This window comes from Molothrus ater, chromosome 1 (assembly GCF_012460135.2).
Source record: "Molothrus ater isolate BHLD 08-10-18 breed brown headed cowbird chromosome 1, BPBGC_Mater_1.1, whole genome shotgun sequence".
NCBI classification, from domain to species: Eukaryota; Metazoa; Chordata; class Aves; order Passeriformes; family Icteridae; genus Molothrus; species Molothrus ater.
This window is the reverse complement of record NC_050478.2, coordinates 127,654,239-127,669,859: the sequence shown is the minus strand read 5'-3', so window position 1 is coordinate 127,669,859 and position 15,621 is coordinate 127,654,239. Positions and strand designations below refer to the sequence as shown.

General features: G+C 35.6%; 1 protein-coding gene across 3 annotated transcripts in view; it reads left to right on the top strand.

Moving 5' to 3' along the window:
- ZFPM2 (zinc finger protein, FOG family member 2) overlaps positions 1–15,621 on the top strand; it is a 308,205-nt gene that overhangs the window by 40,291 nt on the left and 252,293 nt on the right. The window lies entirely within an intron of this gene.

Here is a 15,621-nt window from a genome sequence, read left to right as displayed (position 1 = left end):
TTTACAAAGAAAAGGTATTTTGACAGTTGTGATGAGCACCAGATTTTTTTTTTTGTTCCAGTGGTAATTTTCATTGGAAGTAAGATATTAATGTATCTGCTATGCTCACTAGTTTTCATATTTTTTAATAATTTCTAGATTGGGTGTAGAAATTACTTAAATTGCTTACATTAGCACTTCTTGTAGTAGACTGCTAATTTTGTATTAGATTGTGTTGAAAGCCATCAAACCTTTTTCAAAAATTTCTCTCTTGTGATGCCCCCATCCCTGCTACCCCCAGGAATCAGTCTTTTATAAAGATTTTGTAGAAAACTCCATTTTTAAAAGCACAGAAGTGGTTTTCTTTAGAGTAAGTCTCATGTAAGAACATGGTAGTACTTAGCTACACAGTTTTCCAAGATATTTAAAAACCCATCTGATCTCCTTTTTGCTGTTTAGTTCAAAGAAGATATTTCTGAGGATTTCTCATGTTGCAATTCCCACTTTATAGCTTTGTTTCAGTCAGATAATAGGGCTTAATTTTTAAATGCTTGTCCCCGATGCATTTTTCTCAAAATACATCTGAACCTTTTTTTGTTCTACTAGTAGTATTCATTTCGCCTTACCTTTAATATAACTCATCTGTTGAAGTAATTCATAAAAACTTGTTGGTGTTACATGTGTTTTTGTACATCAAGAATTTAAAGACAAATATCAAAGTTTTGAGTCTTCTAGAGTATACATGTAATAGCCAGAGCAAAGAAGTAATCAACAATAGAAACATTAAAAGACAGGTTTGCTAAAAAATATAAATTCACTTAATAAAAATGATTAATCAATGGATCTACAACACAGCATAGCTTAGTTCTATACATACACTTAGTTCTATACAGTGTGAACCATGCTCCAAAGCAGTTTTCTATGTATTTGATTCTAACAAATGATATTTTTCTTGGCACTTGCATATATATGGTCATAAATCAGCTGTAGGGGCCTAGACCAAAGTGCTCCCTTCAGTGTCAAGCAGCAGTCAGCTCTTCTGCCTTACTGTATGCTTGATTCTGAGGCTTTAAATAAATGTGGCATATTCTTTTTGTATCTTATAATTGGAAGGCTGTGCCCCATGAAGTGTGAGATGTGAGAAGTATTTGGTTCTAGGCACAATGGTTTGTGAATGTCATGAGGACAGCTGCGAAGGACACGAGGAAGAGAGCACCATGAGAGAGTCTGGCAGCAGGGAAGAAAGTGTGCTTGTTTTTTTGAAGACTGCTTCAAATTTCTCATCAAAACTTTCCCTCTTACCCTGTTGCTTTCTTTTCAAAGTTAAAAACCAAAGCCATTCCCTTCATCTGGTATTACCTGTTTTGGTGAAGGCACAAATACTTTGGTTTGCATTGTGTGCAACTCCCTGAAATTTGATATTGCTTGCCAGAGAATACTGGAAGGACATCTGAGGACAATAACTGGCAACAGAATAACCCTTAAGGATATTTCAAGCCTGGATATTGATGATGAGAAAAAAAATGCTGTTCTGAGTGTTTCTTTTGCTGGGACATCAAGAAAACCCTCAAAAGAGTGCATAAAAAGATAAAACATATCCATCAGCCTTGTGCTAAATAAATAGCAATTACATGTTGGAAGTGGTATGATAACAATAGTTTCTGCAGTAGTATTGACATAATAATCTAATGTTATTGATAGTCATAATATATGAATTGGTTGTAAAATGTTCTAAATTAAGGTATATTGAACCACTGTATTTGATAGCAATTGAGTGGCAATGATGGCAGACGAATGGAGGATGAGGAAAATAAAGCATAGAAGAAAATTATTAATCTGTAAAAATTCATGTCTGCTTCAGCCTGCCATTCCATGATCTAGTTTTCTTATGCTGCAAGTCTTTAAATATTTTTAAGTTCTCTGGCATGAGCTGGGAAGAGAATCCACAATTCCTCTCAATCTTCACCCCCAGGAGTAGCAATATATTGTAATGCAATGCATGGTGACATTTCATAGTACTGCAGACTGTAGACGTTTTAGTAATTTCTCTACTATAAACATGTCCATCTTGAAAACCTAAGTATTTTTGGAACAATTTTTGTTACCATATGGCATGACAGTGTAATGCAGCCTGTGACAAGCAGTGCAGTGAACTGCTTTTTGGTGTTTCCTTCTGTGTTATTAACCATGGCTAGCCATTTTTATCAATATTGCTATTATATTTTAAACTTTCTGATAAAAGCAGTCTTTAAAATGACCCTGTTTAATAGTAAAACTCACTTGAGTTGGTTGTCCGTGTCTGTAATGAGTAACATCCACTTTAACCCCTACCTTAGTCCTGGATACTTCTTGTATTCCAAAGTGTTGTGGATTCCTGCTTTTTTTTTCAGAGCTCTCTGAGGTGTGACAGTGTAATATTTGCTGTTGTTTGCCTTTTTGATCCCTACAAAGCAGAAACTCTATGCCAAATTCATTCTATATTCAGTTCTACTCACCTTAGTACCGGAAGATGTAAGGAAGAACAGAGAAGTGAAATATCTGAGTAACTCTTAGACTGTAGTGTGTGAGGAAGATTAAATTGTAAGAACACTTGCCTTTTAGTAAGGTGATAATTTAAAGGGTCATGACAAAAGGCTGTTAGTATTTGAAGGTATAAACATCTGAAAAAATGTGTCTTTAGAAGAGTTATAATGAAGAGGGATAAATTGAAACTGAAAAATTTTCCTATGAGCATTAGGTAAAATGCTCTAAGTGACTTTTCCTTTAAAGTACAGTTGTTCTGAGGAAGATGTGTAAAAGCAGCATCTTGATCTTTAAAACTGAAACAGGCAAAGTATGATAATATCAGAGGATCAGTTCTCATTTTCCAGGGCAGAAGTGGCATGGTATGATTGCTTTCCTACAGGCCAAGTTAAGTGATACCAACTTTGATTAACTAAGCATTATTCTTCTATGAATACAGTGTGTGACATTTAACAAAATACTGCATTGGATTTTGTGTGATTGCTAAACATACTGCACCATGTGCTCCTGCATGTATGAAGAATGGAAAGAGTGAGCTTCAAGCTAGGTAGATCAGCAGCAGACAGGAGAAATGCCATTATGCTATAAAACTAAGGGGAAGATGGAGTGAAGAGCTTGTCTAACATACAGTGAAACCCTCAAGACCAGATGCAGGAAGTGCTGATTGGATTCATGGATCCTTGCAGCTGTTGTCTCAGTGCTATCAATGGTGCTAAGGCCTGCATCTAATTAAAATCTCACTAGAGCACTTGTTCTTGGTTTGATAGTTTTGGAGGAATTCAAGGATATTCTTCTTATGTTTGCTTCCTTTAAGTCTATTTGATGCTGGGGTTGGAAGCCTAGAATACACTAGAGTACTCCAGAGAGTTCTACTGGTTTCAGATCCTGGTAAGATAGTATGAGAAAATGTGCAGCATCTCCTGATATTAACAGTGAATCACAGAATGTCTGAGGTTGGAAGAGACCTCTGGAAATAATCTTGTCCAACTTCCCATTCACACAGGTTCACTCAGATCAGAGAGATGTGTTAGTAGCTATGGCAAGAGATTTTTAAAAGGCCAATTATTTATGGGAGGTTACTTAGAAAAATATTACTTTCTTTGTCATTAAGGGGAACTACATTAATCAATAAGTCTTTTGGAGAAAATAGTTTATTTTGTGGATTAATTCTTTAGTTATTTTTTGACATTATTTCATGATAAACCAATAGCAATTTTACATAATTGGAACTACTTTCTTGCATCATAAAATTACAAAACCTTACAGCAGCTAGAAGTGTTTTAACACATTAATACAGACAGAAAACATTATGTGGTAAGAATACTGAAATGTTTCCATAAGTTATGCTATGTGTAAGGATTTAAAATACAAAATGATGAAATTCAGTACTAAAATTTATTAGCAGTGAATATGTCAAGGATTAATAAAAACACAAGAATGAAAAATATAACTAAGACATATAGAATAAGGTTCTAACCTTTTTTTTTAACAGTGTCTTCCTTTACCAGACCTTTTCAAAGTATTTAGCTCCATGGGAATTTTTTTATAAGTGTGTGTTTCATCAGTTAAGGTACTTCTAAATATTTAGAAGCCTATTTACTTTGGAAATCAATATTTCATATTCAGTTTCTTAGTTTTCTTTTTGTTCAGCCTTAGAAATTAAAGATTTTTCAGAGTATTTTGCAAACTTTGTAGAATAGAGTGCTGCAAAATGATGCAGCTCTATGAGTTGAACTTTGAAACTCTTCTTTGAAATGTAGAGTTTTAGTTGTAGAGTGGAGCTGTCACTTTCTTGAATATGCAGGTGTTTATGCCTTTAAGTGATAGAAAATAACAAATAACTCTTTTGGATTTCATTTCTTGCAGGAAAAAATTGGCTAATCCAAAACATAAGCCAGTCAAGGATTTTTTGATAATCAAATTATTTTAGTAGTAAAGCCAGTAAACTTTGCAAGTGAGTAAGTTTACTGAGAAGACTTAGTCTGAATAAGATTACCTCATTTGAATTTGGCATAGAGAACAAGATATTAGGAAGGTTAAAAGTATAGGCAAAAAATCTTGTCAGAACTATTTGCTATGAAAAAAGAAAGAGGTGATGGGTTATCAACTCATCCTTACCAAAGCATCCAATTGTATTATTCTATAAGTTGGTTCAGCAAAACAACAATCATGATAAGAGGAGAGAAGAATGAATTCTTGTTTTGATTTCATGCTTATTGCTTTGAGATTTGCATAGTCTCGTAATAACACTTACCAGCCATCTGGTTTCCAGAGGAAAAAACTTTTCCTTACTGAAAAGGCTAGGACATAACATGCACCATTTAAAAGCTCATTGTCTGGAAATGACATAATGACTTTCTGTTTTCAAATTATTAATTAGTGATTAACTCAGAAAACCAGCAGGTTATGCCAACTCTAGGGGACATACAATGTATTTTGTGCAACCTTTCAATTCCTACCAGTGAGGAATCAAATTAAAATAGTAAAAAAGTGAGCAAGGATATTAAAGAACTCAAGTACATTATAACATGCACTTCTAATTAATTTTAAAAGATTTAGTTTGCTTATTTGTATTTTGGGGTTTATATACATGAATATATAAATAACTTTAAATGACCTATAAATGTTGTCTTTCAATAAAGTCCACTCTGTATGTGACCTAGACTGTGGTGTCATTAAATTAGATATTCCTGAGATGTGATGATGAAAGTCAAGGTTTTTTCATGGTGTTGGTAAGATGTATATAATGATGAAGATTAATAGTCCATTATATTTTTTGTTTACATAATAAGTGCTGTAATACTGTAATTCTTTGATGAATCTTTAAAAAAAACCCCACACAAAATGCACCTTTAAAATTTCACCCTTAGGGTACATTATAGTAAATTCCACCAACTGTTATTGTCACTAATCATAAATGACCAGTTAGTGGGAAAAATGAGATATGAATGTCCACAGAAAAAAAACCAAAACATTATTATTTCTTTGCTGTGGGTCCTCAGGTAGGGATTGTTGTCCATAGGACAGACTCTGCTAGTGCCCAGTTTTTGGCTTGTTGTGGCTAAATACAGCATAGAATAAATTAATACAAACAGAATAATTTTATTCTACCTGACTTTTTTTCAGATTATTTGTTTTTTATTAAAATATACTCAATTAGTTTAACTTACAATCTGATTTATCTTACAATCTGATCTAAGGATTTAGTTCCAATTTGAGACTCTTTAGTTTTGTTCTGCATATCAATAAACTCCCATGATGGGATTAAAAATAGCAAATCCTCTGTAGGTATTTAAAATTCAAGGCTCTAAGAATGTAAGTGTACCCTCAACAAGTTTGCTGACGATACAAAACTGGGAGGAGTGGCTGATAAATCTGAAGCCTGTGCTGCCATTCAGTGGGACTCGGGCAGGCTGGAGCTGGGTGGAGAGATGCCTAATGCAGTTCAACAAGGGCAGGTACAGGGTCCTGCACCTGAGGAGGAGCAGGCCCCTGCCCCAGTACAGGCTGGGACTGACCTGCTGGAAGGCAGCTCTGTGGGAAAAGGACCTGGGAGTCCTGGTGAAGAGCAAGCTGTCCATGAGCCTGCAGTGCCCCTGTGGGCACGAAGGCCAAGGGTGTCCTGGGGTGCATCAGGAAGAGCATTGCCAGCAGGTTGAGGGAGGTGATCCTGAGGCACATCTGGAGTGCTGCGTCCAGTTCTGGACTCATTGCTCAGGAAAGACAAAGAACAAGTGGAGAGGGTCCACTAGGAGGGTTATGGAGATGCTGAGGGGACAGGATCTCCTCATTTATGGGGAAAGGCTGAGTGAGCTGGGCCTGGTACTCTGGAGAAAGGAAGGCTGAGAGGGGAAACTTTTCAAAGCATACAAATACCTTAAGGGTGGGTGTCGAGAGGATGGGGCCTTGCTGTTCAGTGCTCCCCAGTGAAGGATAAGGAGCAAAAAGGGCACCAACTGAAACCCAGGAAGTTTCATCTAAATGTGAAGAAAAACAGCTTTACTTTGTGGATGACTGAGCACTGAAACAGGCTGCCAGAGAGGTTGTGGAGTCCCCTTCTCTGTAGATACTCAAAAGTCCCTAGACACAACCCTGAGCAGGTGAACCTGCTTTAACAGGTTCATATTATTGTCAAATTAAAAGAACCTCTATAAGCTAGATTACCATGCATTCTCATACATGTCTGTGAGAAAAAGATAATGAAGTTTGTAGTTTAGTTAATTCCTAACTTCTCAGCTTCCCTTTCCTGATACTTTAGAACTGGCAGTCATGTTAAGCACGGTGGTTATATCAGTTTGTGTCTGTTATATCATCTGCTGTGTTTCAAGGTTTTCCCTTTAACCGTGTTGTTATGTTATGAATCAGTTTGGGCGTGCTGACTTTTTATTGAGGTCTAGCTCAAATTGGCACTGAATTCTACATACAATCCTTGTAACTTTGGTCATGTTACTAGAAATTGAATTTGGGCTGTCTTCAGGGGCTTTTTTTTCTGCAGTATTCTCTGTTTCACTTATATAAGCAAAAGACATGGGGGAAAAAAAGCAATAGTAATTTGAAGAGAAATAGTAACTGGAGAGAGAAGTCATAGGTTCACTACTGACTTCTGGATGCAAAAAGTCCAGATTCCTTTTTTCTGCTTTTTTGATTTAATTGTGTGATGATGTACAGAGATGCGAGACCAGTTTCCATCTGAGGAATTGCAGCTGGAAACAAAAGATGAACAGGAATTATCTGCAGCTACATACAAACTTAGAAAATATGAAATAAATAGAAGAAAAAAGACCCCCTTTATTTTCTACAGCAGTAGTGTGTCTTTGCTGGATGAGAAAAATGTGAGTATTTTGTCTTGAAACTGGGGATGTAAAATTACAGCGAGTAATGAGTATGTATTCCTCTGATCCCTTAATGTACTTGATGTGAGGTTCCTCTTTCATCGTAGCTAACATGCTGGCCATTAAATACACTGCAGCAGCATCATTAGTGGCTTCAAAGTGCTCCTACTTGCATCCCATTTTTCCCTCCAGCAGGTGAGGGAGAACAGTGATTAGCAAACACCAGTATGTGTCACTCACTGCACATGTGATTGCCAGTGGAGTCCTGGGTTTGGGGTAAGGGCAGCACTGGTGTTGGAAGCAGAGTGAACTTTTGCTGTCCTCATGGCTCTGAAAAGCTTTCAGCTCCAAATATCACTTGGTAAGGTAAAATTCATCCTGTTTGGGGTATGATATTTGAAACTGCTTTGCCACAGCAGTATGTGGTGAAGGAGATGGACTGTAGAGAAAGATGTCCTGGGTAGTGGGCAGTGTGTTACCTACCTGGCAGAAATTCTGAACGGTGAGATTGAGAGATAGAAAGAAAGTCCTCTTACTTACCACTATCACAGTTTGCTAGGACTGAAGGAAAGTATTTACTGAAAATTTCTGGATCCTGAATCCTCAGAGGATTTCCCTCAACTGCTTAGAGCAGCATACCATAGATATTATATGACAGGTATTGGTGTAGATTGGTTGGTGTAGATGTGTCTATTCCCTGCTCTCTTAGGCTGACTTTAAAAAAAAACCCTACAGTAGTACAACAAACTGAAAAGAGAGTCTGGGTATTGTTCTAAAATTGCACCTTTAATTTTTATCTACTTTGTTGTAAGATGCAAGATGAGGGATTTTTCTTTATTAGAAAGGTGAATATCAAATCTTAAAATAAAACCTGTAGAAAACAATACAAACGTATTAAGGAAAAAGTTATAACTTACAACCTTTTTTATTTTTGCATTTCATTTTAGGGAAGGAGACAGAATCAACAAGCCATCTTCTTACACAAGTGGTGCTCTCTTTAATTTTTTTTTTAAGGCTGTAAGTTTAAACATTATCATCATACTTATCTAGCTAAAACAATACACTAGAACTGGAAAGTATTTTCATGAAAAGGAGCTGTGTGTCATGGGGCAAATGATATTGCCAGTATTTTGAATCAGATTGCCAGTAGTTTCAAAATTTGTTTTGTAAAATTTAGCAGATGGGAATCAAACAGAAATAAATGATGGATGTAAAACTGGCAAAATATATAATAATTCAGGGGAAAATGCTTCAGGCATAATATTTCTGTGTAAGGAAGCAGGAAATCTTCCTTTTTTACTCTGTTAAATTTAAGAAAACCACTAATAAACTACCATTGTAAAAAAACTACCATTGTAAAACTATTCCTAACATGAAAAGTTATCTAAAAGGATCACAAATGCATCTCTGAGAACTTTATGTCCAGCTTGCTGCTTGCTTTAGTTAAAAATTCCCTTCAGTAAAATTGGAAATTGGTGCACTCTGGCACTGTGGTAGTTCTGTGTTGCTGCTGTGATTTTTGTAGGGTGCTGAGTCACAGTACTCATCTTGTCCCCTTTGTTCTTCCCTTTCTCCCCTTGTATCAGCAGAAACACATGTAACAGCATCTGCTGTGGAGCATCTGCTGTGCAGCTGTTACAAGTGTAGGTAGAATTAAGACATGTATTTTGGCATGAGCCCCTGCTTGAAAACGGAGGTCTGATATTTAACTGCAAAGGTCTTGCAGTTCATGTTCTGCGTGCACTTGCACACTATTTTTTGAAATTAATGTCTCCCTAAGCATATTTTCGATGGTTCCTTTTTCATCATTTCACTTTTATTGATTGGAAATATTCTGGCCTTGGCTCTAAGAGCAAACTGACCATGGGCACTGTTAATTTTGTTGTGGCCTCTTGGATAATGGTAAGAGAAAAGAAGACAAGAGGATAAATGAAAGTGAAGTTCCAAATTACTGGAAAATTTAAAGGTCTTTGAAAAGTTCATATACAAGCACAGTTAATGCTGTCATGCACCGAAGTGCCAAAAGACCTAGCAGTGAAGAATATTAATCTACTTTAATAAAATCAAAGGGTTCATTTTTTTTTTGTAAAGAAATAATTTGAATAAAATTTGACCCTTTCTACAATAGTCTGTGGGTCAAATTGAACCTACTATTAAAATTCTCTAATATCTTTCTTGTATTACCATTTCAAAACTCAATTTAAATATTCACAGAGCTCCTTTTTTAATAAACTTAACAAAATTCAGGTAATTTCCTTCAACTTTCTTGATTGAAGGAAGGCAGTAGGTACAGATATAAAAAGATGTACAGCTACAAGCAAAACCTGAAATCAATTATATATAAGAAATAACATAACACATGGAAAGAAATTAATCAAAAGGAAAAAATTCTGCTATATGATTTTCTTGGTCTGCTACCTGCAGGCAAGGAACGTAAATGAAAAAAAAAAAAATCAGCATTCTTCTTACAGATAAGGGGAAAATTAATAAAAATATTTCCTTCCTACCAGATCCCCTGATGCAACTTGCGTTAAAAGTGAGTGGCTGCAGGAAGAACTTACGTGTTTAAAAATAACTTTTTTTTTTCCTACAGAAATATACTTTTATACCTTTCTCTTGCTGTTAAGCTCAATTACATCAGGTTGGTATAGATTTATAGTGTCCAAAATACATTTCTTTTCCTTTCCCTCTATTACGTTCGTCACTGAATCATGCTCAAAAAGTTCCTCCCAGTTTGAAAGTGGGAAATGGTTCATTCTGCTTGGATGCCCCAATGAAGATGTAAGGAATTGCTTACAAAGAGGAGCAATCTTCCAATCTGGACAAAAGTTCTGAAGTTCAGCCAATTTGCTAAACAGGCTGGAGAGGTTCAATAAGCACACAACACACTGCGTACACTGCATTTCTTAAGTATAGCTCAAAATGTAATAGGAATAACAGCAATAATTGAGTTAAGGTAAATAACTAATAAACTCAATGGACCAAAGAGGATGGAGAAGGCTCTAAGGAAGTCCTGTATGTAAAACTTTCCAAGAGGAAGAGAAAACTGAGTTATCGTAGGATGTCTTCACTCCCATTGCCATGTTTAAAATGAAATAAATTGAACCCTCTCTTTTATTTTTAGTATTCCTGACTGAATTTTTAGAAAAAAAAATTCCCTACAATGTGAATTAATAGGAAGTGTTTGCCTGCTGCTTGTCTTATGTAATTGTTTCTACTTGGAAGGAAATGTTCATGTTGAAAGAGGAGATAAATGGATTGATTTTTCTGAAGCTTTTCCCTCTGTAATCAGAGAGCATCACATACCTAGGTCTTACCATAAGCTAAGGATAATCTGTATGTGGCAGCATGTTTTCCTAGGAAATACTGAATGGATCCCACAGAACATGCAAAATGTCTGATGTTGATCCAGTGAATTTCAGGCTTCTGATTTATTGAAGTTGTTACTATTTAATGCTGCTACTACTAATTATACTCATTAACCTCTCCCCAGCCACTCACCGTCAAGTATTGTCGGCTTTCTGAGGCATTCTTAATTTGTTAAGAGCACTGATTTATGTTGCTGCTGTGGGAATGGAAGAGAATATCGGTAGGTGAGAAGGAAGCTAACCACTTCACATTTTCATGAGATAATTATTTCCACAATACTTTTCTGCTATAGGATACAGGCATTTTAAGTGCAAAACACTGGACAGAAAAGCATATTAAGCACGTGCCTAATTTGAGCATGCATTTAAGTGGTTTCATTAGGGCGAAGTCTGATGAATTTGACTATGAGAAATTATTACAGAACTTACCCAGTTTAGTTTTATTGAATTTCGATTATTTCATTACAGTTATAGTACCATAAAACTGGAGTCAAGCATTGATGTATCAGGACTAATGTGCTCAAAGGGTTCGACGCTCAAATTTGTGTTAAGAGGAGTGTTTATTGTAGCAAAAGTGTCTTTTGTTAAGTGAGTGTAGATCCTTTTTTGAGAATCCTTATTCTCACACTCTTATGTTTTATTAAAATTATTGCAGTGCTGGTTTTGTTTTGTTGAATGTAGCCTGTCCTTTTAAGTGCTGAGGTAGCATCTGTTACTCACTGTGTTGAGATTGCCCCTTAGGTAGCTATCTTTGTGGGCTTGCATCTGTATGTTTGCATTTGCATTACAGTATATGATATTTTAGGAATATTTATTTATTTAGTATTTAATAATAGTGCTAAAAAATATGTCCTTGAGTGCCTGTAAATCTGGTACAAATTAGGGAGCACAGCTCAGATTTCCCCACACTGTGCTGGCAAGTGGCCTCAATCAGAAGTAATTTTCTCCATGAAGGCACATGCAGCTCACTCGTCAGCCTCTCCTCAGTGGATACTGTTATTTGTATCAAATTATATGTGGTGTTTTCTCAAAGTGGACTACTGTGTCCACTAAGCCATACAGATTTCTACCACATTGACTATTTCATTGCTGTCACTAGTTGTACTGTTTTCTACCGTGTCTTGTTTACCTCTGCTCATTGCAAAAAGTTGAGATTTGTGTTCATATCAATAAATATTCATGAATTGGAGGAAGTACCAAGTGAGTAAGTAAACTACTCAACCCCTCTAAATCCTCTGTTGTGCACAACATGATTAGTTGCTCATTTTATAAAGGAAAAAGTTTATTTCATGGCCTCATGCAAAATACAGAATGAGTTAATAGAGACTTAATTTGCCTCAAATTAAAGTATGCCCATTTAATATTAGAAATTGAGGTTTTACCTGGTGCAATTGGGAATTCTTAACTATTCATCATTATCTAGCTAATCTGAAGCATTTCAGAATCACCTCTCCTTATATTGCATCACATTTTTTTACAAACTGCTAATAGAAAAAGAATTGCTGAAATGAGAAGACAAACATCTAGACTATCTCTGGAATTAACTATTCATCTAAATTCTTAAACTGCTTAAGTTTGAAATTTTACTGCTTTAATTATTAAAGACTCTAATCATATCTCAGAGCTGTTTGTTTTCAGATCACTGTGACACTCAGATGAATTTCAGTAGTCGCAATTTTTGGATTTTCATTGCTCTGTCATTATGGCTACTGGTTTTAAAGTGACACTTAATCAGCAGTTATTGAAAAGGATTTTTTAGCAGAGCAGGATGAGGCCTTACCCCTGGTCTAGTTGAAATAAGAGCAGACCTAGCAAATGTTTTGCCACAAGTACTTAATAACATGATTAGTTTAAGTAATGGGAGTCAATACTATTAAATTAAATCAAAAATTTGAAAGAAATGCAGATGGTAAAGCATGGTACTAAAGTAACTGATTAACCTATATTTGGACTTTTGAAGGTAATATTTCAACATAATAACAACTGGGGGGAAAAGAAGCACTATCACAGAAAAGAGTTGAAAGGAACTCTGTTTTAAGACACATTTATTTTTGTCTATATGAACAAGTAGTTTAAAGTATTTTAAATCAGGTAAAAAGTTGCAGTAGCTTTTGTGCAGGTTGTTCCCTAGATAGAGGAGCTAGTAAATGTTGATAACCTACCTATAAGACTTTGAACCAGATAAAATCTTAGTTCTCTAGCTGATGTAATTTACTGGTACCAGCTAGAGGTTTTTGCTGACACCAAAATGACCAAATCAGACAAACATAAGCCTGCATAGTTCATGTTTTTGCAATTTTCAAGAATATTTAGTTCCATGTGCTCTTTATTGTGAGATTCTGAAAACGCATTTTTGTTTATTGTCTGTTTATGTGTAAGTAATTAGAAAAAGTAGTCAAGAATAGAGAATTTGATCTATTTATATTTCCTTGTAATGGCTTTGGATTTTAGTATTTTCTTTAACCCAAAGTATGTTTGAGTGATAATCAAAATGGTCCACAGCAGTCATCAATTTTGAGTTCCCATGAAATTAGCAACTGAGAAATACTTAATTTTGATCTTATTCTTGGGAGTTGGTCTTATTCATGTTGTACAATGCCTTACTCTTCACTTAAGTTATCAGTTACAATACACCAGCTCTGGGCGTGAACTGGATGTATTTTGACATTTAAATAATGAAAGACAGTTCAACATGCATTAAGACGGAATTTGTCCCAAAGATCAGGTTGTAGATGGGTGAATTAGACAAGACAGCAGCTGCCTGAAACCTAGAAAATTATTTATGCATGGATCCTCCATCTTGAGTGTTTGTAATTGCTGGTGTTTGGGGCACAGGCTCTGATGCCAACCCCTCTTAGTTAAAGCTCTACTGTGTGCCCGTATGCGCCTGGATAAACTTCACTGGGTTTTGCCATGGGCTGCACCTGCAAGGCAAAGCCTGGTGTAGAGGCATGCACACCTCTGATCTCCTTGGGATGTGGCAAGGTTTACATTTATGTTTGCAAATGCTTGGACATGTAACTTTAGGAAATGTTATGTACCTGTTTGTACATAGGATATATCTATCGTAGCATTAGTCAGTATTTTTTCTAGTCTGATTGACTTAAAAAATAAAGTCTCAGCCCACAAAATGACAGGGGTTTGAGCCAGTGTTGTGGAGTTGGTGTGTACATTGTATTTCTTCTCCTTTCTTGGAAAGGGTGTCAATGGAAATTATAGGGTGTGTTTCCATGACTGCTGCAAATGAAAGCATAGCAACTGCAATTCTGTTCTTTTCCTAATTAACTTACAGTGATGATTAACTTGCTGATTACGTACTGGGGACCTGATCAAACAAACAGGTTTAACACCTAGAAACAGACCTAAATGTCATGTATACATGCCAATTGGATTACTTGCAGGTAAATTGCTTTTGCTGTATTTTGTAAGACACATTCTGAAAGTCAATAACAAAGAGCTAGTCATTCAGCAGGAAATCAACTTTTACTGAAAATATTGGCTGAAGTTAAAATTTTTTGCTCAGATTTAAAATACTTGGAAAATTTATTAGGCTTACAGCTGCACTTGAAATGATGCAAAATTTGGTATTAATACATTTTTATATGTTGCAAAAACTTACATTTCCCTAAAATAGCATATTTTTTCCTAGTTTATTTATCCAGGCATTACTAGGAGTACACACCAGTAAATGGCTCTACAGACAACGTCACATATTAATAATAAAATGAAATTTGAGTATTATTTCTGATAGTTTTTGCAGAACCCATTGTGCTTTCATTTCATGAACCTGGACACATGTGAGGTGCCTGGAGTGCCCACGTTCAGCGGCAGCACACTGCTCCAGCATGTGCTCGGGCTTTGTTCTCTGCTCTGTACAGTGCCATAGCCACTCTTCATTCCCTCTGCATATGCAGTTGCTGGATTTTTTCCCAGCATGGCTGGAAGGTGCAATTAACAGTAATGGATACTTTGATAGGGAGAATCTTTATTTCTTCAGCCATAATAATAGCCCCTTATTTTAGGAGCTATATTGTTGAATGACAGCTACTGTTGGAGAGTATGTGTCTACAAAAGTGGGCTCATTTGGTCAGATTCTCAGCTGGCACAGAGAGTCATATTTCCATGAAAGATAGTGAGCTATATTAATTTATGGAATCCCAGCTGGGAATCTCAATCAATTTCAATAAAAAGTAACCATCATATTCCTCTGAAGCAAGAATTACACAACCTAGCCTAAAGTGAATTTTTCTGTTTTAATAAATGTAGGTAGTCACTGGTTCATAATAAATTACATAAAATTAGAGAGTAGTCAATATTTGATTTCTTTAAAAATTTATTCCTTCCTTTTCATTGAACACAACAGAATCATTTATGTATTGTATCTCAGCATGATAGATTATATAGGAATAGTGTATTTAATTCCATAAAACTATCATATAAATACAAATCACATTTTTTTTCATTAGCTAGCTCGCTTTCATTTTGAAGAAGAAATACTCAGTCAATTATAAATGAGGCTACGCTTTCATTGGAGAGTGAAATACGTAATTTTTTTCAAGCCTCAACCATGTATAATGAAATCTCTCTTTTGAAATCCAGTCTTAAGATGGATTTTGAAACATACTGACATTTAATAAAATCTTCGTTAAATTAAAATATGTTCAGTTATTTCAAATCTCTATTTAAATCTAGGTGAAATTCTACATACTGCAAAAGAGAGTCTGTAGCAAATAGTTACTATTAACCAATGATTTTGAAGTGTGTGTGTATATAAGAAAGATTTTAATTTTTGAGTATATTCTAATTGGTAACCTTGGCATTACGTGTAATAATCTGTCTGGTGCTGTCCCTTCAAGAGGATCTGTAGCAGTAGTATCTCTAGGTAACTAGGAGAAAAGTTAAAGACCTCAGACCTACCA